General features: G+C 40.0%; 1 protein-coding gene across 2 annotated transcripts in view; it reads left to right on the top strand.

Annotated features, from left to right (window-relative positions):
* LOC134357404 (fibrillin-2) overlaps positions 1-27,014 on the top strand; it is a 347,942-nt gene that overhangs the window by 134,800 nt on the left and 186,128 nt on the right. The window lies entirely within an intron of this gene.

Consider the following 27,014-nt stretch of genomic DNA (forward strand, 5'->3'; position numbering starts at 1 on the left):
TTGTAAGCAAGATCCTGAGTGTGAAAACTTCCTTTCAAATGCTTCGACAGCTAACTAAGCCATGTCCCCATATTTGCTAGCTGCCAAAGCTGTCAAGGTTTTAAGGATTCACAAACATACAAAAATGAATATTAGACCACTGAAAAAATAATTGTCATATGATAATCACAATGAAATGTGATTTAGTCGTAGATTTCAATTTTGCATTTGATTACCACCTGCTATTTTATTTTGGCTAACTTTTGTAAAGGTGGCATAATGGCATAGAACATGGTGGGAGAGCTGCATCTTCAAAGTTCCAGTGAGCCAGGTTCAGTCCTGACTGTGTACTGCTTGTGCAGAGTTTACATATTTTTCCTTTCACTATGTGGGTTTCCCAGGGGTAGTCTTGTTTCCTTCAACATCCCAAAATGTGCTTCAAGGTGGGTTAATTGGTTACTGTAAATTACTTCATGGTGTAGGTATGTAACAGGAGCTTTGCGAGGAATTGATGGGGAAGTGAGAGAGAATAGATGGGCAGGAAATAAGTTGGGGTAATAAATTGATAAGATTACTTTTAGAGCCAGCATTGATTCAGTGGGCTGAATGGCTACCTATGTTGTAAGAAAATGAAAAATCAATCTGTTTTTATTAACAAAAGTAATGTTTCAAGTTTCATTAGGGGCTTTAGCATTATTTGTCATCCATGCTTAGATGCCATTAAATGGCTTTGATGGTAATGGAAGATGAGGGCAAGTAATGTTTGAAACAGCCCACTACTATATTAAGTTTCCTAAAATACTATAAAATCACACAGGCCTTTCATCTTATTTACAGGTAGATTAAAAACTTTTGGATGTAAAGGAGCCTTATTTTATCTGCTTTTTCCATAAAGAAAGCTTGAAGCTGAATGGTTTGTTAAAGTAAACCGATCCAGATTAAGTTTCCTCACTTTCACGATGTCAAACCTTGTTTAACTCCCAGCTAAAAAAAACACATACATCTCTAGAATCAGTGACAAATGAGCTCATTTTTATGTGGGAGCTTAAAGAAACTAGCCTTTTGAAAAAAAAATTGTTTTTGTAGGGTAAACAGTAATTAATGCAACTGGTCCACTGAGCAGTTTTAGTGCAGTGTTACAAACCTTAATTTCCATTCCCATAATAGGTAAAGTGAGACCCAGAACTCTCTAAACAAGGGTTATTTACAAAATAAACATATCCTATTGTCAGAGGTTGCACAGTATTTGTTAACCGCGTTAATCATATTGAGAAATTGGTCATCCTTTCTCAGTTGTCAACACTGACATTGTTGTTGAGTGTTGTCGAGTCGCTGTCGATAGCACATCACCTGGTACACAAAGGCATACTAATTATGAGCAATCTTTACCAGCTTGCATTTTCTGTTTTAGCGAAAATTTCATGGAACTGGTATTGGATGGCTCTGCATCATTGATAACATAAAACTCCTGCAGTTTCCCATGGTTTTCCAGTGTGAAGAAACTCTCCACTGGGACTGCTCTTCTTGCACTAAAAGGAAATACTGTACTGACTGACAGCTGCAGAATTATTGCTAGATATCTGAAGCCAAAAAATATCAGCAGCTTGTGTATTCCGTGATATAAAAGCTGCAGATGCTGGAAATCTGATATAAAAATCAAAAAAAAATACTGAAAACACTCAGCAGGTCAGGCAGCAACCAAAGAGAAAGGAAATGGCAAATAGGGGATACCAGTCATGCTCCACATCGTTACACTACTGCAAAAAAAAGTCCTGAAATCTCGGACCTTAACAGAGGGAAAGGTTTAGGCATTTGGATAACTAAGCAGCTTCCTGAATGGGCAGGGGAAAAATGAACAATCTGGAAGGTTTTTGTTACGTAACTGGCAACAATGAATATTAATCGAGACAGGTTTTATAAAAACAACCAAACATTTATTAAACACATATAGGCGATAAGGGGGAAAAAAAACAAAGGAAAACTTTAACCAGAGGTTAAACAGGTATGCAGCCGTTCATCAACTCCACTCGGCTCTGGTTCTTAAAGCGTTAAATGCAAAAACCGTTCTTAAAGCGATACAGTCAAATATAGTTCTTAAAGTGATAACTTCGAAAGTCCAACAGTTTTACACATTCAATTGGGAGAGACTTCTCCGGAGAAAGATTTCTTCACCGACGCACCTTTACTGCCGGTTCTGTCCACAGGATTCCCGGTGCCGAAAATAAACAGTTTAAATCGACTGACCTTAAATTCCTTTTAGAGAAAGAGCCTTTTTGCATGAACTCATTGTGCTATTGCAAGAGTTATCTCAATGCAGCTTCTCTTCAACGAAGACTCAATAAGGTCGATCCTTTATTAAACTGCCACCCGATGCCGACTTCTCTCGATCCCTCACTTTGATGAATTCTTCACTCTCCCTTCAAAACTGTCAGAATTGAGTAAATTGGCACTTCCAGCCACAAATTTCCAGTTCAACTACAATATCTTGTAAGAGAACGCACCTTCCATTTTAAAAATGAAACTGCATCACAAAAACAGACACGCAACAGAAACGGAGGCACAACACGTTCTACCTGGAAATCTACAAACTCAAAAACCCACTGCGTCACCTGAGTCGACCCTTATATAGTCACGGGGCACGTCATCACGTGACCTCACATCGGCAGGAAAATCACATCAGGTGACTTCCAAAAGACCATTACAGCATTCTCACAAAAGACAGATCTCCTTGAGCATGTAACACTTTAAACTCACTCTGTTGGAGGAGTCTGTTCAGAAGCTGACTGTGATGCAAAGCAATGTTATTCAACCCCAAGGACTAGCTACTGTAAATCACATACCAGATTGTGGTCTACTCATTGGTCAACCTTACCCTTATAGGGATAGAAGCTTACTGCAGTCATCTTCTGCATTTTACATTACAGGTTTCCCCCGCCATCCGAAGGTAGAGCGTTCCTATGAAACGGTTCATAAGCCGGAATATCGTAAAGCAAAGAAGCAATTACCATTTATATGGGAAAATTTTGTGAGCATTTGCAGACCCAAAAATAACCTACCAAATCATGCCAAACAACACATAAAATCTAAAGTAACAGTAACACATAGTAAAAGCAGGAATGATATGATAAATACACAGCCTATATAAAGTAGAAATACTTTTCCACAATCATTACTGCACTGCTCTCTGTAGCGAAAATCGCACGCAAGCACTCTTGGCAGAAGTACACGCAAGCGCTCTCCAGTAACCTTTATGCTATGAAACTGCCAAATCATACCAAATAACACGTAAAAATACACAGTAAAAGTAAAGCAGAAATAATGTACGTACAGTGTGGTATCACTTACGGGAATCGGGAAGACAGCTTGCCGAGCACACTGATGATGGTGTGTCAGACTTGTCAGAGTTTGGGTGGTGCAGTGGCCCCCACCCTCCGGGCCGCTGAGCGATACATTGCTGCGAAGAACGCAGGGGTCAGCGGTAGCCGGGAGGTACACAGCACATCTTTAAGAAAAAGGCCGAAGCCAACATGCTAATTAATTAGGTGCCGTCCGTAATTGTCGGCCCAGATCAGTGCCGATTTCCGATTGCGTCATCTCTGATCTGGGCCGACAATTACGTGTCGGCGGCACCTAATTAATTAGCATGTTTATTTCGGCTTTTTTCTTAAAGAGGTGCTGTGTGCCTCCCGGCTACCTTTGCATTCTCCGCGAATCGGTATCTGTCCGTGGCCTGAGGGTTGGGATGGTGGGACACTGGGGTGTCATCTCGTCATCTTTTTCCATTAGAGCAGGCAGCTCATCTTCTTCTATCTCTGCCCGCCTCGATGTCGAAGGTCGAGGTTCGTCATCTGCTGTGGCTGATGTGGAAGGCTTGCTTGACTGCTGAGCCTTGTGCATTTTTCTATCACACAGTTCTTTAATAAGGACTCAAACCATCCTGCAAATATCCCCTAAACCAACGTACCCTTTCAAAATTAAAGTCGTACTTTATCATTACTCATTCGGTTTCCATTGTTATCCTTTTTTCTTCCAATTGCATCAGCTCTTCATCTGTCAGTTCTTGGTAATGGGATGCCAAAACCTCTTCAACATCATGTTCGTCAGCTTCCACAAGCCAAACTCACGTTGTGCGTACATCGTTCACCACGATCAAAACACTTAATTATGTCTAGTTTTACCGTAAGTGTAACACCCTTACGAGCTCTTTCAGGCTTTTCCGATACCTTAGAACTCATCTTGCAAACGGCTGCTCACAGGCACGTGTTAAAGCCAAGCAGTTCCGAATCCGGGGGAGAGCGGCTGCTTGGGGCGCGCTGCCTTTTATCGCACACTGATTTTTTCACGCGCTGATTTTTTATCGCGCACTGAATTTTTTTCCGTAACAGTGAAAACACCTTCTGAAAGCGAAAACAGGGTATTAATGTAGGTCTTTCGTAACAGTGAGGTTTCGTAAAGCGAACGTTCGAAAAGCGGGGGACACCTGTATGCCTGTTAAGAGCCACATGGATTATAGAGGTTAGGAAAGTACTGAACTTTATAGAGCACTTGAGACTCAGTGAATTTTCCTTTATTCATATACAGAGTGTTGTTATTGAGGACAGTGTTAGCCTAGATTTTGTGTTCCTTGCCTGACTCCAGGGAGCAGGATTTAGCTATTCAGGCAAATCGGTCAATTTTGGGATCTGGGCCTGTCCCAGCTTCCTCTTGAGAAGGTGATAGTGACCTTGAGAAGGTGATAGTGAGCCACATTCTTGTGAATGTACTCCAACAATGCTGTTAAGGAGGCTGTTGCAGAATTTAGAATTAGCAATGATGAAGAATCAATGATATATTTCCAAGTCAGTGTAATGTGTGACTTGAAGAGGTATCTACAGGTGCTGGTGTTCTGATACACTAGTGCCCATGTCCATGTTGATGGGTGATTGCAGTATATTTCTAGATATGCACTTTGGAAGGATATCTGCAGGTGGTGGTTTTCTGATACACTAGTGCCCATGTCCCTATTGATGGGTGACTGCAGTTTATTTCCAGATGTCCACATTGGAAGGATACCTACAGGTGGTGGTGTTCTGATACACTAGTGCTCTTGTCCATGTTGATGGGTCACTGCAGTATATTTCTAGATGTGCATATTGGAAGGATATCTACAGGTGCTGGTGTTCTGATACACTAGTGCTCTTGTCCATGTTGATGGGTCACTGCAGTATATTTCTAGATATGCACTTTGGAAGGATATCTGCAGGTGGTGGTAGCGCCCATGTCCATGTTGATGGGTGACTGCAGTGCGTTTCTAGGTGTGCACAATGCAGCCAATATATGTTGATGGCAAAGAGAATTAGGATGATTGATGAGATGCCAATCAAGTGGACTTTTTTGTCCTGATTCGAGCTGAGCTTTCTGGCATTGAACTCATCCAGTCAAGTGGGGAGATCTTATCAGGCCCTTAATTTGTGTATTGTCTGTATTGGAAAGGGCATGTAGTATCAGGAGGTGAACTCGGACTTCAACTACTGCACAGAGTCTTGTCATCTTCAGAAGTTTTCGGCTGACTCTGCCATAGTTGGATGCATCAGCAAGGGAGATGAGGCTGAGTACAGGGCTACGGTAGGAAACTTTGTCACATGGTGTGAGCAGAATTATCTGCAGCTTAATGTGAAAAAGACTAAGGAGCTGGTGGTAGACCTGAGGAGAGCTAAGGTACCGGTGGCCCCTGTCTCCATCCAGGGGGTCAGTGTGGACATGGTGGAGGATTACAAATACCTGGGGATACGAATTGACAATAAACTGGACTGGTCAAAGAGCACTGAGGCTGTCTACAAGAAGGGTCAGAGACGTCTCTATTTCCTGAGGAGACTGAGGTCCTTTAACATCTGCCGGACGATGCTGAGGATGTCCTACGAGTCTGTGGTGGCCAGTGCTATCATGTTTGCTGTTGTGTGCTGGGGCAGCAGGGTGAGGGTAGCAGACACCAACAGATTCAACAAACTCATTCGTAGGCCAGTGATGTTGTGGGGATGGAACTGGACTCTCTCACGGTGGTGTCTGGAAAGAGGATGCTGTCTAAGTTGCATGCCATCTTGGACAATGTCTCCCATCCACTACATAATGGACTGGGTGGGCACAGAAGTACATTCAGCCAGAGACTCATTCCACTGAGATGCAACACAGAGCGTCATAGGAAGTCATTCCTGCCTGTGGCCATCAAACTTTACAACTCCTCCCTTGGAGGGTCAGACACCCTGAGCCAATAGGCTGGTCCTGGACTTATTTCATAATTTACTGGCATAATTTACGTATTACTATTTAACTATTTATGGCTTTATTACTATTTATTATTTATGGTGCAACTGTAACGAAAACCAATTTCCCCCGGGATCAATAAAGTATGACTATGACTACGACTATTTGCCACAGTATACTCTGCTTCTGAATTGTTTTCATAGCCATGGTATTAATATGGATTGTTCAGTTGTGTTTTCAGTCAATAGTGGTCCCCTATATATTAGGGTACTTAGGAATGGTTATGCCATTGAATGTGAAGGATAGGTGACTAGATATTCTCTTGTTGGAGGCATGCTGGCATGGACTGCTCATTTGCTGAGGAGTTGTGAATGGAAGTGAACATTGTGCATCATCAGTGAACATTTTTGCAGTAGTGTACTGATGTGGAGCATAACTGGTATTCCCTATTTGCCATTTCCTTTCTCTTTGGTTGGCTTTGGGTCTCTGGGTATCTAGGTTGTTGTTCCAGCTGAGATGTAAAGGGAAGTTATTAATAAAGCAGTTAACATTGATTGGGGCGAACACGCTGCTCTGAGCAACTCATGTAATGATATTTTGGGGCTAGGATAATCAAATGCCGGCAACCACAACCATCTTCCTATGATCATTCTGCTTCGCACCCTCACTGAGGATAGGGACGTATTTGAAGTCATTTCCTTCCCTTAGATGTTTAATGTCCGATACCCCTCCTGATTAAAGGTGGTGAGACCGCGGAACTTTGATGAGATCCTTTGGTTTTGAGATCACTTAGCTCTGTATATCGCATGCTGGTTTTGTTGTTCAGAGCACCATCAGTCTAGGCTTCATAATCTGTAGGTATGCCTGGTGCTGCTCCCTGCAAGCCCTTCTGTAATCCTCATTAAACCAGGTTTGAATCCTGGCTTGATAGTAATTGTAATGTGGCAGTTTCGCTGCTGATGATGCTGGCAGCACTTCTTGATGCCTAATTTGTGTGCCAGATCTCTTGGGAACCTATTGAGTTATGCGCACAATGAAATGGAAAGAATCCTCAGTGCAGACATAGGACTTTGCCTTCACAAGGATTGTTTTAGTGGTCACTTTTACAAGTGCTGCAATGATCAAATGTTTTCGTGACAAGTAGGTTGGTACAAATGAGTTCAAGCAGATGTGGCTTTTGTTTCATTCACTTCCTGTCACAAACCCAGTATAATAGCTATGTCAAAGTCAAAGTTGAATGTATTATTATAAACAAGCCCATCTACACATGGATGCAATGAAGAATTTATTGCAGCAGCATTACAAACAAATAGGATTGAAGACAGAGCATTCACGGGAAAAAAAAGATAAATTACTGTATATAAAATTATACAAAATGAACACAACTAGAATAAATAAAAGTGCAAAGTGTTCAAATTAGTGATAGTGTTACTATACTAAGATAGAAATTGGAGATATGCAGATTGGTTCAAGAACTGAGTAGTCGAAGGGAAGTAACACACATCAAAGTTGCTGGTGAATGCAGCAGGCCAGGCAGCATCTCTAGGAAGAGGTACAGTCGACATTTCAGGCCAAGACCCTTCGTCAGGACTAACTGAAGGAAGAGTTAGTAAGAGATTTGAAAGTGGGAGGGGGAGGGGGAGATACAAAATGATAGGAGAAGACAGGAGGGGGAGGGATGGAGCCAAGAGCTGGACAGGTGATTGGCAAAGGGGATATGAGAGAATCATGGGACAGGAGGTCCGGGGAGAAAGACAAGGCGGGGGGGGGGACCCAGAGGATGGGCAAGGGGTATAGTCAGAGGGACAGAGGGAGAAAAAGGAGAGTGAGAGAAAGAATGTGTGTATAAAAATAAATAACAGATGGGGTACGAGGGGGAGGTGGGGCATTAGCGGAAGTTAGAGAAGTCGATGTTTATGCCATCAGGTTGGAGGCTACCCAGACGGAATATAAGGTGTTGTTCCTCCAACCTGAGTGTGGCTTCATCTTTACAGTAGAGGAGGCCGTGGGTAGACATGTCAGAATGGGAATAGGATGTGGAAATAAAATATGTGGCCACTGGGACATCCTGCTTTCTCTGGCGGACAGTGTAGGTGTTCAGCAAAGCGGTCTCCCAGTCTGCGTCGGGTCTCGCCAATATATAGAATATATAGAAGTTGAAGGGAAGTATCTGTTTTTGAACCTGATGGTGTAGGACTTCAGACTTATTTACCTCCTACCCAAGAAGATGGTATGGTCCGGATGGTGGGGATCCTTGGTGTTTTTGATGATAGAGATGAATGTGCTCACTACTTTCTGTAGCTTCTTGTGTTCCTGTGCTTTCGAATTGCTGTACTAGACCATTATGATCGGGATACTTTCAAAGATACATATGTAGAACTTTGTTCAAGTGTTTGGTAACATACCAAGCATGCTTAAATTTAAGAGGTTTTTCAAAATGTGGTGAGTCTGAATATCAGGTGAAAAGAGGAGATACTGAATTGTCTCAGCCTGAAAATAAGCATGTCAGTCTGTTTATTCAGGCTGTCTCCTAGCCTCTATCAGATACTCAGCTCCCCAAGGTCTAAGCTACAAGATCTATGACAAGGCAACTTTCCATTTGGTATTACTTAAACAAAGAAAGTATGGCAGGGGGCTTGAAGTTCCTGTTTATCTCCTTACTACATTTTTTGTTTCTGGGGGCAGACCTAATTATATTCTTTTAACAGAAAGTTTCAGAAGGTTAAGTAGAGGGTGCAAGACAGGGTGCAACAGTGTGGTAGTTTATGAGGGACCTGTCTATTGTAACTTTACCCCCTTGTAAATTTTTCTGACATTTTTTGATTTTTTTTCAAATGAATATTCCTCATATCGTCGAATAATAAAGAACGAGGCTATTTAACCCCTTGTGTCCATGTCTACTCCCAGGGGAACAATCCCATTTGTTCTGTTTCCTTTTTCCATATTTTGCAATTTGCTTTCTCTCACATATGTCTGTCCCTTTTGAATTTTTTTTGCCATTAATCTGAAACGTCTTTTAAAGTAGTCAACGCATTTCTCAGTTAGATGTTGCATTTGTTCAACAGAGTCATGGAAATAATTTCATGATTGAGCTAGGATTTCTGGAGCTGCAGATCGCAACACTGCTGCAGTGAACAAGTAAATCTAGTGTAAACTGCAAACAGAGAAGAACCTTATATTTTCCTGTCTTTTCAAACCCCAATATCTAGTAACTTAGTCCATATTAAAGTTGGAAAATCACAAGCTGCTAAGCACCACAGGGTCAGGGATACATAGTTTTTTTTTTCTCCCTAACGCAGATCAAAAGAAACATTGCTCATTTTTTAATGATTAGAAATAGATTTGCAAAAGCAAACATGGAAAGGATGTTATTTCTGCAGAGGTTGGATGACTTGCATGTGTGAATGATTCTTAGGATGGCCTCAAAATTTAGCATTATCAAAAAATGGACAGTAGCCAGTTGCCTTTTATCTTAATTAACCCAGGTTGGCATAAGAATCAGAATCGGGAAAGGAAAAGGAAAAAGAAATAGAAAAGGGAAAAACAACTGCAAATTACAGTAAGTATATATAAAAAAGTAGTTAGATTAAGTAAGTAGAGTGCAAGTAGTGAGGTAGTGTTCATAGGTGCAACGTCCATTCAGAAATCGGATGGCGGAGGGGAAGAAGCTGTTCCTGAATTGCTGATGGTAACAATGAGAACTGGGTATATCCTCAGTGGTGGGGGTCCTTAATGCTGAATGCCACCTTTCTGAGGCATCACTCCTTGAAAATGACCTGGATACTAACCCTAACTTGCAGGAGAACAAGCATTTCCTCTTTCAACAGATTTGAGGTTCTTAACTGCAGTAAGCTGAGGTAGCCTTAGCTGATTTCTGAGGAGGTAGGAGTGCCTAGTCCAAGGATTACTGACATTTTGGCTTATTTGACAGTCTTACTTAGAACAGCCACAATGGCAATTTGTATGTAAAATCAGATAATTTGTATTGGCACAATACTGGAATTCCTGCTGAGATTTGGTTAAGCCATATTATTGAAATAGCACGGAGGGAGCTACGGTATGTTAAACACGTTCATGTGCTTCTAAACATTAAGCGCCAAAAATTGGTGCCATTCATCACCACTATTAAAGTCAACCCTAACCCAAGAATAATTTAAAAGGAATTCTATACTCCTATGAAATAGAAAGTATTTGCAAAATAATCAGTATTGTTAAGCAAAGGATCATTTCAGTTTCAGCAGAGCTGAATCAACATAAGGTTAAAGTCAAATAGCCATTCTCATGGCTGGGAAGCAGAAAAGAATTGCTGTCCAAGCTGCTAGTCTGAGAGATTGGATGTATACACATGTAGAATAAAAGCCACTAGCCCCTTTTGCCCCTCTATTGTTTAATACGGAGATTATGAATTGTTTCCTTAGTTGCCATTTTCTTGTACAACCTTATATCGCTTAATTCCCTTACCATTCAAAATCATTGAATAGTTTTGGATGAGAGGACAACAATGGAATGAGATGAGCTCTGAGGAAGAAAAAGAGGGAGGAGGAGTAGCAGCTTATTGTACTCAGGATACCCTTCAGGAGTGTTCTGGGCTCGGAAAGTATTCTTCTTCCACTGATTCTACAAATCTCACCTTTTAGGTGACATACAGAATGCTTCAACACCTGGAGTAGCTACATAGGCCTAATTTATGCATTCATACTTGCTTAATGCCACCTTTGTTTTCCTCAAAGTCTGTCATTTTTTATGTGTGAGACTACAATGAGTGTTGGCAATCAATCAAAAAATAGTGTACGTGGCAATTCATCTTTTTCTAATCCAAACTATGTACTTCCAAAAAGGGCGGTTGATCAGGATGGAAAATTTCCTAGAATTCTCTCCAACTAAGTGCTACTGATTCCAGTGTGAATGACATCATCTGATTTATTCCAAGCCACCGACAGAATTTACGTCTTTCGTGTTCTGTAAAGCAGAGAAGTTGGTGTGCTATAAATTCAAAGTTCAAAGTACATTTGTTTTCAAAGTATGTATACATCATACAACCTCGAGATGTGTGTCCTTAGAGGCAGCCATAAAACAGGAGAATCAAAAGAACCCAATAAACATCCAATGCACAAAGAGAAATCATGCAAGCAGTAAAAGTACATAAATCTACTCCTCAGCTTTTTTTCACCAGTCCTGCCGAAGGGCTTCAGCCTGAAATATCGACTGTACTTTTTTCCATAGATGCTGCCTGGCCTGCTGAGTTCCTCCAGCATTTTGTGTGTGCTGCTTAAAGTAAACAAATAGCATTTAGAACGAAAGTGAGTCCTCAGACACAAAGCCCTGAGCCTCAGCCTCAGCAGCTGTTCAGGACATAGTGGAGTAAACAGCTCAAAGCCCAGAACGGGTGGAGCAGGCCCACAGCCATACAGGAGTAAATGTTGCGGAGCCCACAGACACAAAGCCCAGAGCAGGCCCACAGCCTAAGTCCCAGTGCAGTGAAGAGTGGAGTTAACATCTCGGAGCCCAGAACAGCTGGAGCAGGCCCATAGCTTCAGCCATACAGGAGTACATGTCGTGGAGCCCACAGACACAAAGCCCAGAGCAGGCTGTCTGCCTCAGCATCATTTTGGATGAAAAGAGAATTTTGTTTTAAGTTGAGAATTCTGGTACATTCCTCATCTAATCAAAGTGGATACTTCCTTTATTTTCTTTTGAAGTATTTGAGAAAAAAGTGGTTAAGGTAAAGCTCAGAAGCCAAAATTTATAACTGCCAATATTTTCAGCAAAGTTAAGTTACTGACAGAAAAACATCTTTAGTATTCGATAATTGAATGCAGCAATGTGATGACAAGGATCTTTTTGACTTTTTGGAGAATTTGAATGTAGTGTTTTCAAGATTATGAATCGAGAGTATATTGTATAGTTGGATCTGTTCAAATTTAACTATTCAGATTCTGAGCCCACAAATATAAAATTGTATAACTGTTTAAGTTATGCCTTTCATAAAACATTCTACTGAAGAAGTTAACGGTGAATTTTTCACATAACGTCGGAGCTTCCAAATTTCAGATCTTTGACATTAGCAATTTCCTTAGGAATAAAAGGCTTATTGTTCATCATGCTGGTGAATAATGCTCATATTTCATTTTATAGAAATGGAAGAGGGTTAGAATACAACTTACATTGAACCTTTAACCTACAGGAAACAATGCAAGGTGTTTTGGGCATAGAGGAAAGAAGAAAGAATGAACATAGAACTTGAGATAGGAGATATAACTGCTGGCACTGTTGAAGACGTAAACTTTGATTACAGCTTTGAAAGTGCTGAAGAATGAACTAAGATGGAGAGTGTTCAGAAGAAAGTGTTGATCGGGGTGTTGGCTTTCTGTTATTCATACAGCTCTCTCAGCTTGTGCAAATCTGTTATATGGCGTAGTCCAATGTTATTGCGTCCATGTAGAATCATTTGTTGCTATGCAGCACGATTCCAATAATTGTTAGATTCATTGCTTTAGATTATTTGTGGCTAGTCTTTTGTTCAAATCATGTCAGAAAATCCCTTAATTTCCATTGTTGTGCAATCTTGGCTCAAACCACGACTGACTGCAGTTCAGCCTGCTGCTAGGCTGTCACACACTCAAAATGCTGGAGACACTCAGCAGGCCAGGCAGCATCTATGGGAAAGAGCAAACAGTTGACGTTTTGGGCTAAGACCCTTCATCAGGACTACTAGGTGCTACTAGGAAGTACCCTGGTCCCATCCAATTTGGCACTATTAGGCTTCTTCATATACTCATGATTCTTATTAATGAAGAACGAGGCCATCTCACCTCTATCTTTGTATTCATTTGTTAACGGTTATGGACCTGGTTTAGCATTTGCTGTAACTTTGGGTTTGTAGTCAATTAAAAATTTAACATGATATACCTGCAAAATTCATCACCTATAATTAATTGAAGATTTTTAAACAGTTAGTTTTTTATTTCTATTTGCTAACATTGAAGCAGTTTATACTTCTAAGTATGTCCTTTGACAATGATGCGTATGTTGTATGTTTATATGTCTATGTCATCTCTAAAAGCCTAATTCTGATGCAATTACAGTTTCTTTAGTCTTGTCTGATTAAAATGCACCAGCCACGCACACATAGTAGATTAAAACTTATATACTTCTAAGCCATCTTATTCCCTCATTATCAAATGTAGTTTTCCACTGATCTATCGGAGGATTCTCATTCTTAAAACACTTTGGTAACTTCCAACATTAGTAAACAAAAAGCAAGCATAAATGTGTGTGTGTTTTTCCCCCATTAACTCAAGTTGGAAGATCTACATTTTGAAATCAATGAATTAGAGGTGTGGAAATCCAAATTTCAGGTGGTTTTTGAGGTGACTTTGTTCTCCACATATTGATAAAAGAAAGCATCATCAATGAGATTATGGACAAAGGTTGCTGAACTGAGTTGTGTGAACTCTCTTCCAGGAGTGCTGGCTATAGGCAGCTTTTTATAATAGTGAATTATTTTGGTATAATCACAACAGTAAGAAAACCTTATGAGTGGAGAATAATTTTAGATGATGCAAAACAGAAATGTGTAATTTCCTGCTCTGTGTCCCTGGAAAGTGATAGCCATTAATCTGAACTTCCAAGCAGGTTGCAAGAAATGTACAATCAACTTTTTAACACTGCACATCCAGTCCCAGTGGCTAAAATTATACATCAGCAGCATAGCAGAGATATGGCTAGATGAATGCAACTTAGGCCTCGAGATTATCTGAACAATAAGGAATTGTTAACTTCTTGTTTGGAATGAAGAACACAGAAGTGTTAGGAAATTTTTGTTCCTAGTCTTGCTCTGGCCCATATTCATGAATCTCCTTGCAGCAACAATCTGTCTTCTAAATCCAAGTATGAAATTTGCCTTATCAGACAAAAACTGACCTTGAACTGCACGAGGGAATTCTAGGATGTGTAACCAAAAGCTTGTTGAAAGAGATAGGTAAATGGAATATCTTAAGAAAAAGATAGCGAGGGAAATCCAGACAGCAGAGCCAAGAGTACTAAAGGTACAGGCACCAATGATAGGAAATAGGGATGCACAAGATGCCAGAATTGGAAGTAAGTGGAGTTTACTTAGGGACCCTGAGCCAATAGACTAGTCCTGGACTTGTTTTCCATCTGGCATAGTTTGCATTTTGGTGTTTGATTGTTGGGGTTTTTTGTATTGCTATACTTACGCTCTATTCTTGGTTGGTGCGGCTGTAACGAAACCAAATTTCCCTCAGGATTAATAAAGTATATATATCTATCTATCTATCTTTAGGAAGGTTTGTAGGGTTAAAAGAAGTTGCAATGGTTGGAATGAACAATGTAAGAAACACACAGAACTGAAAAGTTTAAATTTGTCTCTCCAGTTACTAATTTTCTACAAATCTCATTCAGCTTTCCCTGTGCTAAAACAAAATATTGTGTGCAAAATTGATCTTGGGTGTGATTATAAAATGCATGGCATTGAATCAATCTCCCGCTTGCACAGTTTTCTTCATTTCCATTGACTGCTGGGCTTTTAAGTAGGCTGTGGATTCTACCCTCCTTAAAGTTGTTTGTAAAGTCAGCTGTCTGCCCTATAAGCTGCAATATTATTACATTGGCTAAGATCATTTTTTAAAGATCTTTAACTACAAACATAGGCATTGGCCCAAGGTGAACTCTGCAGTTAGATTTACAGTACATCTTTTCGGTTTCCCATTGTCAGAGCAAGATCGTTCATTTTATTTATAGGTCACCTCAAATACAGTGTTAAAAATCAGGATAAATCCAACTTTCGTAACATTACCTTCATCCACCACCTCTGTCACACCTTCAAAGAACTTCTTATTTTGGCTTGACATGCGTTTTATACACATTGCATTAAGTAAGGCGATTCCTGTTAAGTAAGGTTAAATAGCGTTTATATGGTAATAGAGAAAGGGTAATATAATTTAATCATACAGTACTTAATATTATTGTATGTTTATTGGTGTGTTTCTTCGATGTTAGAATATGGTTAGTGCATTTGAGGCACCAACTATTTATAGCATGAAAAGTCTGAGTAAATTGTAACTAATTATTTCCAGGTAAAATTTCATCTATCCTGTCACTGCATTCTGTAGAATTACAAACTGCAAAAATAAGCAATATTGAATTGGCTTTATTACTTACATCCTTCATATACATGAGGAGTAAAAATATTTATATTATGTCTCCATCTAAATGTGCAATGTGCAATTTTTAGTAATTTATAATAAATATTATGTACAACAGGATAGTTAATATAACATAGAAATACAGTTGTGTCAGCATGAGTTAAGCAGTTTGATAGCCTGGTGAAAGAAGCTGTCCCAGAGCCTGTTGGTCCTGGTTTTTATGCTGTTGTTTCCTGGATGGTAGCAGCTGAAACAGTTTGTGGTTGGGGTGACTCGTGTCCCCAAAGATCTTTCGGGCCCTTTTTACACACCTGTCTTTGTATATGTCCTGAATAGTGGGAAGTTCACATCTACAGATGCGCTGGGCTGTCTGCACCACTCTCTGCAGAGTCCAGTGACTGAGGGAAGTACAGTTCCCATACCAGGCAGTGATGCAACCAGTCAGGATGCTCTCAGTTGTGCCCCTGTAGAAAGTCTTTAGTATTTGGGGGCCCATACCAAATTTCTTCAACTGTCTGAGGTGAAAGAAGCACTGTTGTGCCTTTTTCACCACACAACCAGTGTACACACAATGTGAGATCCTCGGTGATGTTTATGCCGAGGAACTTAAAGCTGTTCACCCTCTCAACCCCAGATCCATTGATGTCAATAGAGGCTAGCCTGTCTCCATTCCTCCTGTAGTTCACAACCAGCTCCTTTGTTTTTGTGACATTGAGGGAGAGGTTGTTTTCTTGACACCACTGTGTCAGGGTGATGTCTTCTTCTCTGTAAGCTGCCTCATTATTATTTGAGATAGGGCCAATCAATGTGGTATAGTCGGCAAATTTAATTAACAGGTTGGAGCTGTGAATAGCCACACAGTCATGGTTATACAGAGTAAAGGAGGGAGCTTAGTACACGGCCCTGAGGGGTACCTGTGTTGAAAGTCAGAGGGGCAGAGGTGAGGGGACCCACTCTTACCACCTACTGGTGAACTGACAGGAAGTACAGGATCTTGTTGAGCCTGGAGGGATTTATGATGTTGAATGCTGAACTGTAGTCCAAGAACAGCAATCTCACATACGCATCCCTCTTCTCCAGATGTATAAGGATGGTTTGTAGAGCTGCGGCTATTGCATCATCTGTCATTCGGTTGTGTCGGTAGGCTAATTGTAGAGAGTCGGTGTGGGTGGTACCGTGTTGCAGATGTGGTCCTTCACCAGCCTCTGAAACGATTTGCTTATTATTGAGGTGAGTGTGACAGGACGTCAGTCGTTCAGACATGGCACCTGGGTCTTTTTAGATACCAGAGCAATGGTGGATGTTTTGAAGCAGGAGGGCAGCAAACCAAGCTATTTTCAGTTGCAAACAGTATTATATATTCAGTGTTAAAAAAGCAATTAAGTAATTAAGTAAGATGAATAAGACTGGACACATGCACTCTGCTAGAGTTATAGATTGATTCTGCAACTTTAAACTTTGAACCATCTTCCAATTGAAGTTTCTACTAGGTTATTCTACATTAATTTAGACATTTGTCTTGGAATCTAACATAAAACTCAGAATGCTGGGTGTTTTAGCAGGGTTTTATTCAGACTTGCATGTCTGAAATTTGCTTCTTTCCAGAGAGGCCTGAAATTATGAAAGTTACTACTATGAATTATGCCAGACTGGAAATTTGACTGATTCTCATAGAAATGATCTGGCTTTGCAATTTCTCATTCATTTGCAGATAGACAGAAAGAGATCTTTTTGACCATGCTCAGGAAATTAGATCATGTATTCTTTTATTGGGCAAACCCTTTTTAGGATGATGTCTGAAGACTTGAATGCAAATCCTCAGCTGATTTAATAAGATTAGTATTGTCTTGGCTCATTTTTTTGAATGCAATAAATAAAGTGCAGCATCCATAGTTCCTTTTGTATGTCTTTTTAATAAGGTAATTGACAATGATGGACTCTTAACCAAATATCTTGTATTGAAGGATGACTTTTAAGCAGCAGCAGTGGCTGGTACAAGAATATATCAAATGGCTTCTATATGGTAGACACAATTCTTAAAGATGCTTACATCCACAGTATTTCACAACTCTGGACAATTGTGAAAAGCTGCATTTGGCTTTAGTGCTGCTTATTACAGGTGTCCCCCGCTTTTTGAACGTTTGCTTTACGAAACCTCACTGTTATGAAAGACCTACATTAGTACCTGCTTTCGCTAACAGAAGATGTTTTCACTGTTACGAAAAAAGGCAGCGCGCAAAAAAAATCAGCGCCCGATTTTAAAAAAGCAGCGCGCGATAAAGGGCAGCGTGCGCCCCGAGCAGCTGCTCTCCCCCGGATTCGGAACGGCATTCTAGCCGGCATTGCTTAAACACGTCCCTGTGAGCAGCCGTTTGCAAGATGATGGAAAAGCCTAAAAGAGCTCCTAAGGGTGTTACACTTAGCGTAAAACTAGACATAATTAAGCATTTCGATCATGGTGAACGAAGTAAGGACAAAGTGAGTTTGGCTTGTGAAAGTTGACGAAGATGATGTTGAAGAGGTTTTGGCATCCCATGACCAAGAACTGATAGATGAAGAGCTGATGCAATTGGAAGAGGAACTGAACGTGAGGCAACTACGTGAGATTTTCGCTGCAGTGATAAAGTACAACTTTAATTTTGAAAGGGTAAGTTGGTTTAGGACATATTTTCAGGATGGTTTGAGTCCTTACAAAGAACTGTATGATCTAAAAATGCGCAAGGCTCAGCAGTCAAGCAAGCCTTCCAATCAGCCACAGCAGACGACAACCCTCGACCTTCGACATCGAGTTGGGCAGAGATAGAAGAAGATGACCTGCCTGCCCTGATGGAAACAGACGACGAGATGACACCCCAGTGTCCCACCACCCCAACCCCCAGGCCGCGGACAGATACCAATTCGCGGAGAATGCAGCGGCAGCCGGGAGGCACACAGCACATCTTTTAGAAAAAAGCTGAAATAAACATGCTAAATAATTAGGTGCCGCCCGGCACGTAAATGTCGGCCCAGATCAGAGGTGATTGCCGATTGTGTCGCCTCTGATCTGGGCCGACAATTACGTGCTGGGCGGCACCTAATTAATTAGCATGTTTATTTCGGCTTTTTTCTTCAAGATGTGCTGGATGCGTCCCGGCTACCGCTGTACCTCTGCCTGCTTCGCTGATCAGAGGGTCGGGGCCACTGCACCACCCAAACTCTGATGACTGAGCCTAACACACCATCATCAGTGTGTTGGGCCAGCGGTCTTCCCGATTCCGGTAAGTGATACCACACTGTACATACATTATTTCTACTTTATATAGGCTGTGTATTTTTATGTGTTATTTGGTATGATTTGGCAGCTTCATAGCTTAAAGGTTACTGGAGAGAGTGCTTTGCCAACAGCGCTTGCGTGAGATTTTCGCTACGGAGAACAGTGCCGGCAATGATTGTGGAAGAGTATTTCTACTTTATATAGGCTGTGTATTTATCATATCATTCCTGCTTTTATTATATATTACTGTTATTTTAGGTCTTATGTGTTATTTGGCATGATTTGGTAGGTTATTTTTGGGTCTGCGAATGCTCACAAAATCTTCCCATATAAATAAATGGTAATTGCTTCTTCGCTTTACGACATTCTGGCTTACGAACCGTTTCAGAGGAACGTTGTACCTTCGGATGGCGGGGGAAACCTGTACAAAGAGTCAAAATCAACTTGTGTCCCTGGCCTTGTTAGATTCAGTTACCCCTACTGAATGTGTATCGATGTTGGATAAACACAGTTTAACAGTATGCAACACCAGATGTTGAAGGATACAATGTCAGGTAACTAATAACGCCCTGGATCTGTTAGGAGCTGAGTTAGTTGCTTCATTTCCCAAACACTTGCAATTTGCCACACATCTCCAATGACTAGGAAAGTGAAAATCTTTTAAATTATTGGTATGTATGGAATGTAAAGCACTGTTCATCAAGGAAATCCTAGCTATTTGCTCAATAAGTTTTTGTTCACTAAGAGTAGTCCCACATAAGTGACTACCCCAATTAACCAATGGCCTGAGTAACCGGACTGCATGGAGTCATTGAAAAGTACAGTGCAGAAAAAGGCCCTTTGGCCCATCTAGTCCATGACGAAACCATTTAAACTGTCTACTCCTAATGACCTGCACCTGGACCAATGCCCTCCATATCCCTATTATCCATATACCTATCCAAACTGTAGTTATGTGTCAGTATAGTGTGTGGTTTGAAAAGAGACTTAGAAACGTTAGTAATACCATGTGCCTGCTGCCCTTGACCACATGGTGGTAGAAACCATGGGTTCAGCAACTGGTGGCAAAGAGGCATTTTTCGTTTCCTACACACTGCAGCAACAATTTGCTAGTGGTTGAGGGAATGAAACGAAAATACTGCAGATTCCGAAAATCTGAAATAAAAGCAGAAAATGCTGGAGATATTCAGCAGGCAAGGCAGCCTCCGTGGAAAGAGACATTAATTTGTTGCATCATGATCTTTTCCATTCATCAATATCTGCACCTGGAAAACATTGCTTTCCAGATACAAAAATTGATGAAGGGAGAAGGGTTACCCAATGTATGAGGAGAGCTCTCTTGTATTATGTTTATTGCTACCGGATCTTTTACATTTACCTGTTTACCTCGACTTAATGTCTCTTCCTTAGCACATACTGCATTGATTACATCAGCTCACATTTCTGCAGTTAATATTTATTTATTTATAGATACAGCATGGTAACAGATATTTCTGGGCCAATGAGCCCGCACTGCCCAATTACACCATGTGACCAATTAACCTACTAACCCATTTGTCTTTGAAATGTGGTAGGAAACCGGAGCAAACCTATACAGTCACAGGGAGAACTTACAAACTCCTTACATTCAGCGGTGGAATTGAACATGGGTCACTGGCACTGTTGTACCGTTATGCTAACTGCAACACTCCTATGTCACTCTAATAGCATTTTTTTTATTTTTCCTGCATTGGCAGCTTTTGCTTTACAGTTTCTGGAGGCAAGCTGGAATCCATCAATTTTGGTACAAAATTTGTTAATTAACTCAAGGTTTTAACTAACTATCATAATATGGAAGGTAACCGTTTATTGTAAAATGCCGTTAGATCACTTTGCATTAACACCAGATTTTCTCAGCCAACATTCCTGTCAGATCTCTAGTTGTCATCTAAATTTTTGTGTAATATGAAACTTATAATTTTTCATATTGCAAAGTATTTAAGACTTGATCATTTTAGACATGATTCAATAAATCTAATTAATCAATTTGACCTGTTGATGCAATTAGTGCACCAAACTTGAAACTATTTTTTTAAAAGAGCGTTCAAATTGTATCCGAAACTCCCAATCCCAGCTCCCTTATTTTAACGGCTAATGAATCTGCAACTTTTGGACAATTACATACTTCTGGTGAATTCATGTTCATCAACTGTAACTGCTGTAATTTTATGGGATTTATCATTATTCCATATGTACTCCTTTTTCTGCAGTTCAAAATACTGAAATTGTCCTGCCCTTCAACACATATTTAGCTTAAGGTTAAGAGCAGCTGAGCAGCTTCTTTTTAATGGAACTTTCTTTTTACTGGAAGAATGTTGGGTTGCATGAGTCCATTGTCCAACCTCACTCATTGAAAAGATTACATAGATCTTAAAGTGTCAATTGCATTTTTACCTTGCTAAAAATATTTTTTTTTAATCCTTGAATTAATCCTTTCATATCAAAAGAGTTTAAGCAAATTTTTTTTCATAATTCCCAGCAGGGAAAGAAACAGTCCTGGCAAGGAAAAATCTTTGATCCAAGATTGAACCTATAAGTATTCTAGCCTAATTTGCTGAGACAGGTTGAACTAATGTAGGAAGACAAATGCATATCTGGGTACTGATCAAATTATGTTTAAGGCAGATCCTCTAATAGCCCATGATCAATTGGTTGCGTGCCTTTTATCAGACTGTTTCTTTTGGCATGGTTCAGGTGCACAGTTCTGTTGGGAGTTCAACTCCCAGCTGATTGTTAAGGTCTGTTTCAGTATTGTGAGCACAAGGGCTCACTCAGAATAAATGGCTGGCTGATGGAGGACACTGAAGTCCTACCACCTGGCTAATTGGTTATTAAAACTGTCCCTGTTATTCAATATTTGAGAATGTACTCGACATGCTTTAAAGTAGAAAATAAATAAAATATATGTGTGCATACACACAAAATGTTGTAACTTGATTAAAAAAATATTTATTTTAATTCAAATATTAATCACTCCACTTTCTGCCGGCAGCTGATCCTTCTATTTATATTAATCTGGCATTGGCTCAGCAGGCAAAGTTTCTGGCCTGAGACTTCAAAAATTGCAAGTTGGCTCTACTCCTTTGGACTCCATGACCAGTCTAGCAGTGCAATCATAGATGTATTAGGGCCAATGTTCCCCTCAGCAGAAGCTTACTGTTCAGTCTGTGCATTGGTATAGCCGAATTACGGGCTTGTCTGTTCCACAGAAGATCTGCACTGAAACATAAGTATTTATTATTAGTAATTAGATGTTAAATATGGTTGCGCATGCAAGTATACAGATTTGTTCCACTGAGCGCATTTAGGTACATCAAGAAACTTTAGCAAACTTGTAATAAGTTCACTGGAGCAATGACATTAGAAAGCATCCTCTCATGCTTTGAATAACATTCTTCAAGCTGAAATTTAAGTAAGAATTCCAAATAATATAGACTGTGTGATACTAATTTTAAAATGGATGTTTCATAGCACGTTCCTAATGCTTAATGTTGTGGTTTGGCAGCTATGTCTAAATCTACTATTTGTTGGATCACAGCTGCAGTTTGATTTCCAAATATTAGTAAGGTCTAGACAAAATCAAATTTTATTTAATTTGAGGCCCTTCAAATTCCCTTTAGAATATAATTGGCTTGATTGAAGTCTATTTGCCTCGTTCCAAAGCATTATTTTTTTATGACACCAAAGAAAGAAGGAACATTCATTTTTTTTAGAATTGGTCATGACCAGGGGACACTGTGTTGATCTTTACAGCCAGTGAAGCACTACTGAAATACAGCTGTTGTTGTAGTTCAGGGAACTGTTAAATTTCCTTTGTTGTTAGTAATTGGCATGTTACCTTTTGTTTGTATATCTCACAAGTGGGTAGCTCATGCATCAGATTTTATGATGGACAAGGCCATTGATTACAATTTTCATAAATGTGAAGAACAAAACAAGGATATCAGCAGATAAAGTTGTACAGTCCCAAGCAGTAACAACAGAATTTGACTTAATCTGTTGCCAGCAGTTCTGGAAATACCAAAAGTATATGTGGCACAGTTAGTTGAGATGCTACCTCATAGCTCCAAAAACCCAGGTTCACTCTGGACCTCCCCTATTTTATGAGTAGAGTTTGCATATCCCCACATATCCTAGTGAGTTTCTCACCACTTTCCAAAATGTGAAGGTTGGGGACTGTAATTGCCCCTAGAGTGGTAAAATCTGAGGGAGCTGATAGGGGAGTATAAAATGGGGTTAATGTAAATGCATGCTTCAGCCTGGATTCATTAAGCCAGCTGGCACGTTTCCATGATATATGACTCTATGTTATAATTTGTAGAAACTGAATACTTACTGTAGCTGAATCCAACTTGAGTCATGATACACCTTAAAAAGATCTAATAAAACTTTACAAAAATGAGGTAGTTGTGAAGAAATGCAGCACTTGTTTAAATTCTCTAGTTTTCTAGTTCACTAAAATGGGAGAAATAGATTTTCCATTTCAGTTCATTATTTGTCAGTAGTTACTTTAAAGACTAGAAAGCCGTGTCCTTATCAATAGGAAAAATGTTGCTACCACATGTTTGTGGTATGATGATAAATGGAGATATTCAAGTTGTATAGTTGGTGACTAGAAAATTGACCAGTCTAAGTGGTTCAAGTGGAAGCAATTACCAAGTCCAAAACATTTTCAAATGAAAACTCATTTAATTAAAGCATACATTTCAATCTTAAGTTAATTGGCATTCTGAGAAATAGAAGAGAATCCATCATCAAACAAAGGAACTTACATTTATAAAGCATGACATCCCATTTTTATTGAATTAATTCTTGGAATCCCTGTTATTATTCAGAGATGTCATCTATTTTGCACATAGTAAGGTCTCAAGAAGTCAGACATTTGATCATTTGAGACCTTAGTGAAAGCCCCATGCATGTTTCTCATATATCCTCTTCGATAACACTGAATGGTCCTATTTCCACAAGTCTTTTGGACAGTTACTGTTCTGTAGATTTGCTGAGTATGCCCATAGAAAAAGAACCTCAGGGTTGTATGTGATGACATGTATGTACTATAATAATAATTTTTACTTTGAATTTTGAACTTCAGCGATCCTGACCCCATCTCCAGTCATGCACACCTGGCCCACAGTCTGGAACTTGGCCTTTCCGCTGAAATGAAATGAATTAAGTCAATATTTGGCCTGCAGTTTTTCAGCGTACCTGCTATGAAGCTGCACAAAGGTGGTGATCCACTTCGAAATCCCAGCAGGATCCTCCTCTTGCTCTCTGGATCCCTGACCCACATTCTGGAATAACGAGTGAGCCAGATGTTGCATCATCTAGATTTTGGAACAATTAGATGCTGGATTTTCGCAGTTGTACTAAAGATGGTTCTTTTTGGCTCAGCTGTGTTCTGTGCATTCATACTGCTTTTTTAAATATTCAGAATTAATAAAAGTTATTAAAATTAATCACTTGTAAAAAGTTATTAAAATTAAAAATAAAACACTGCAAGATCCTTTGAACTAAATGAATATATTAAAATTAAATCAGTTAATTACAAATGTAAAATACCTGAAACCTGCCTATTTCCATTAAACCTGTTGCTGTCTGCTGAATTGAATTAAATCAGTGCTTACTCAACATTGAAAATTAGAGCTCCAACTTTATTCAGTTTAATTGAGGGATTAAGCTACACAAAGGTGGAGCTCCACTATTAAATCCACGAGGGATCCAATGTTAGGGCAGACTTGGGTACGTTTTCCTCTTCTGCTGGATCATGCACTGAGATCCATGATGTGTAGACTAAGAGACTAAATACAATTGTGTCATGCCTCTTAGGATTATATAGTTCATGAGTAAAAGAAATAGTCTTGCTTTATGTTTTAATTAATTTCCCATTTTTATGTAGTATATTTCCATTTAAATTTTTGGATTATTTATAACTATGATTTATGGACATCAGTGAGATTTAGAAATAGCTAAGAAGACCTTTGGCCTTGGTAACCTCTCAAAGGACCTTCTGGTTTTGTGCACCTCATGCTTCTGTGCCTAAGGCAGAGTGGTTGTTTGTTGCTCACACTGCTTCAGGACAATTCCAATTTCTAAACCAATCAGTTTCTCAGAGCTACATAAAGTAATTGCAGGAACAGTGCAACAATAAGGTTAATGGCAGTTCTTTATTACTCTGTTGCTGAAAGAAACTGATTTTAGCTATATTAAGATTCTTCAGCCACTTCTGTGCTCATTCGCTCCCTTATCTATGTACTGTATTGTTGTACGTATTTGGCATGCCTCCAATTTTGGTGTTGTCATAGAATCAATAGGTTTCAACAGATACATTTAATGTCAGAGAAAGGTATACAATATACATCCTGAAATTCTTTTTCTTCACAAGCATCCACAAAAACAGTGGAGTGCCCCAAAGAATGAATGACAGTTCAATGTTAGAACCCCAAAGTCCCCCCCAGCTCCCCCCTCCCCCCACAAGCAGCAGCAAGGCAACGAACCATCTCACCCCCACCAGCAAAAAAGCATCGGCGCCCCCCCACCAAGCATTCAAGTGTGCAGCAAAGCATCAATAAAGACACAGACTAGCAGTACCCCAAAGGCTACTCGTTCACCCAGTATTCGACATGCCGTAGGCTTACTCTCTCTCCCTAATAAGGGGAAGAGACGTGCCCGGTTTCACAGCGAGAGGGGAGACATAACAAAACAGCTCGCTGACTTATGGAGTTAAAAGTCTGTTGCATCGCTTTTCCTGAGCCCTGTGCCCAAAGAACTCAGGTCTCTGGGTACATTGGAAGCAGCACACCCACTGCTTCTGATCTTCCGTGTTCTCCCGCAACGCATCAGTCAGCAGCGCCAGCCTGGAATCAGCCCGCCTCCAGAGCCAGGAAAATCCGGCGCCCTGAAGGTACGCTAGTCTTCCATGCCACGTCCTTGGCATATCGAAAAGCGCCTGGTCGTGAGGCCCTGAGAGCTATCCAGCACAGAAACAGGCACTTCAGTCCAATTCATCCATACCAACCAAGTTGTCTAACTGGGCTAGTACCATACAGAGTTATAGATTATTGTTGTCCTCTATACCCATAGTTACTGATGTACAAGGAAAAAAAGGAAGTGGTCTAACGTTGATTCTTTGAGGACATTGTTTCTACTACTGTCCCGTCCGAGAAGCAACTGTTTAGCTTATGTTGAGAAAATAGAATTGCAGTAATTTGCTGGAAGCATTTTACATTAGATTTTGTCAGTATTTGAAGGTCCTTGGAGGTGAAATTTACTCTATTCTCTTCATCAGCCTTTCCTATTACCTTATGATGGTATTCAAAATTAATTTGCTTTTAAGCATTCAATTTAAACATTAATTTGTTGGCTTTATTACCCAAATTATGTTGCTTTCTTTTTAAATTTTTAATCACTCTCCTTGGCATCTCTAATACATTACTCAAGTGTTCCACATTGCCACAAAATGCAACTGTATTATAACCATTGCGAGTATTAGATACTGAGCTAGAGCCTTGTTTTATTTGGCATGTGAAATGGAATTTTGGTACAAGAGTTAACTCTGCAACTCATTTCACATCTTCTGCTTCAACTATCGTAGTGCAGGCAGCTTATAGTATACCTATTTCTAACATCCTGTATGGCAGGAAGCAAACCCTTGCACTCACTTTATGGTATGGTTATTATTGCTTACTCCATTCAACCTACTTTTTTCTGTTCATAATTGTAATACAGGTATGCGTCGCTTAACGTCCACGATATGTTCTGTGAAATCGGACGTTATGTGATTTGGACATTGTGCGAACACCATATTGTATACTTAGCAAACCTATATGGAGTACTGCAGTGTACCTGTATTGACTAAATCCATGTCATTAGCAATTTCTCCATATCCAGTATAGGTCCTTCTCGCATTTTCGTGAGCCTTGTGTCTTCAGTGAAGCCGATCCTTTAACAACTTCGAGAATTTTTTCTTCGTTTTTCAGGATCGTCGTGATTGTCGAGTGTGACATGCCTAAATCCTGAGCAATAACATTCACTGGTTTTCCACCTTCATATTGTTTAATAATCTTTTGTTTCACTTCCAAATCAATATTTTTCCTTTGCCTGTTGCTGCTGCTATCACTAGGAGTGGCTTTGCTGCGTTTGGAAGCTATGATGCACTTTATGGTAATATTTTCAAAAGAAAGTTAAACAGAGGGATAATGCAACGATGCAAGAGACACAAGATTGGTTACATCCACTACATCCTGTTCTCCGATCGGGACTACAGATAGGCGATCGGACGTTAAGCAGTGCACACCTGTAATAGGTTCCATTTGCTCATCCTATTAGTTGTGTCAAAA

This window comes from Mobula hypostoma, chromosome 16 (genome assembly GCF_963921235.1).
Source record: "Mobula hypostoma chromosome 16, sMobHyp1.1, whole genome shotgun sequence".
In the NCBI taxonomy this organism is placed as follows: domain Eukaryota; kingdom Metazoa; phylum Chordata; class Chondrichthyes; order Myliobatiformes; family Myliobatidae; genus Mobula; species Mobula hypostoma.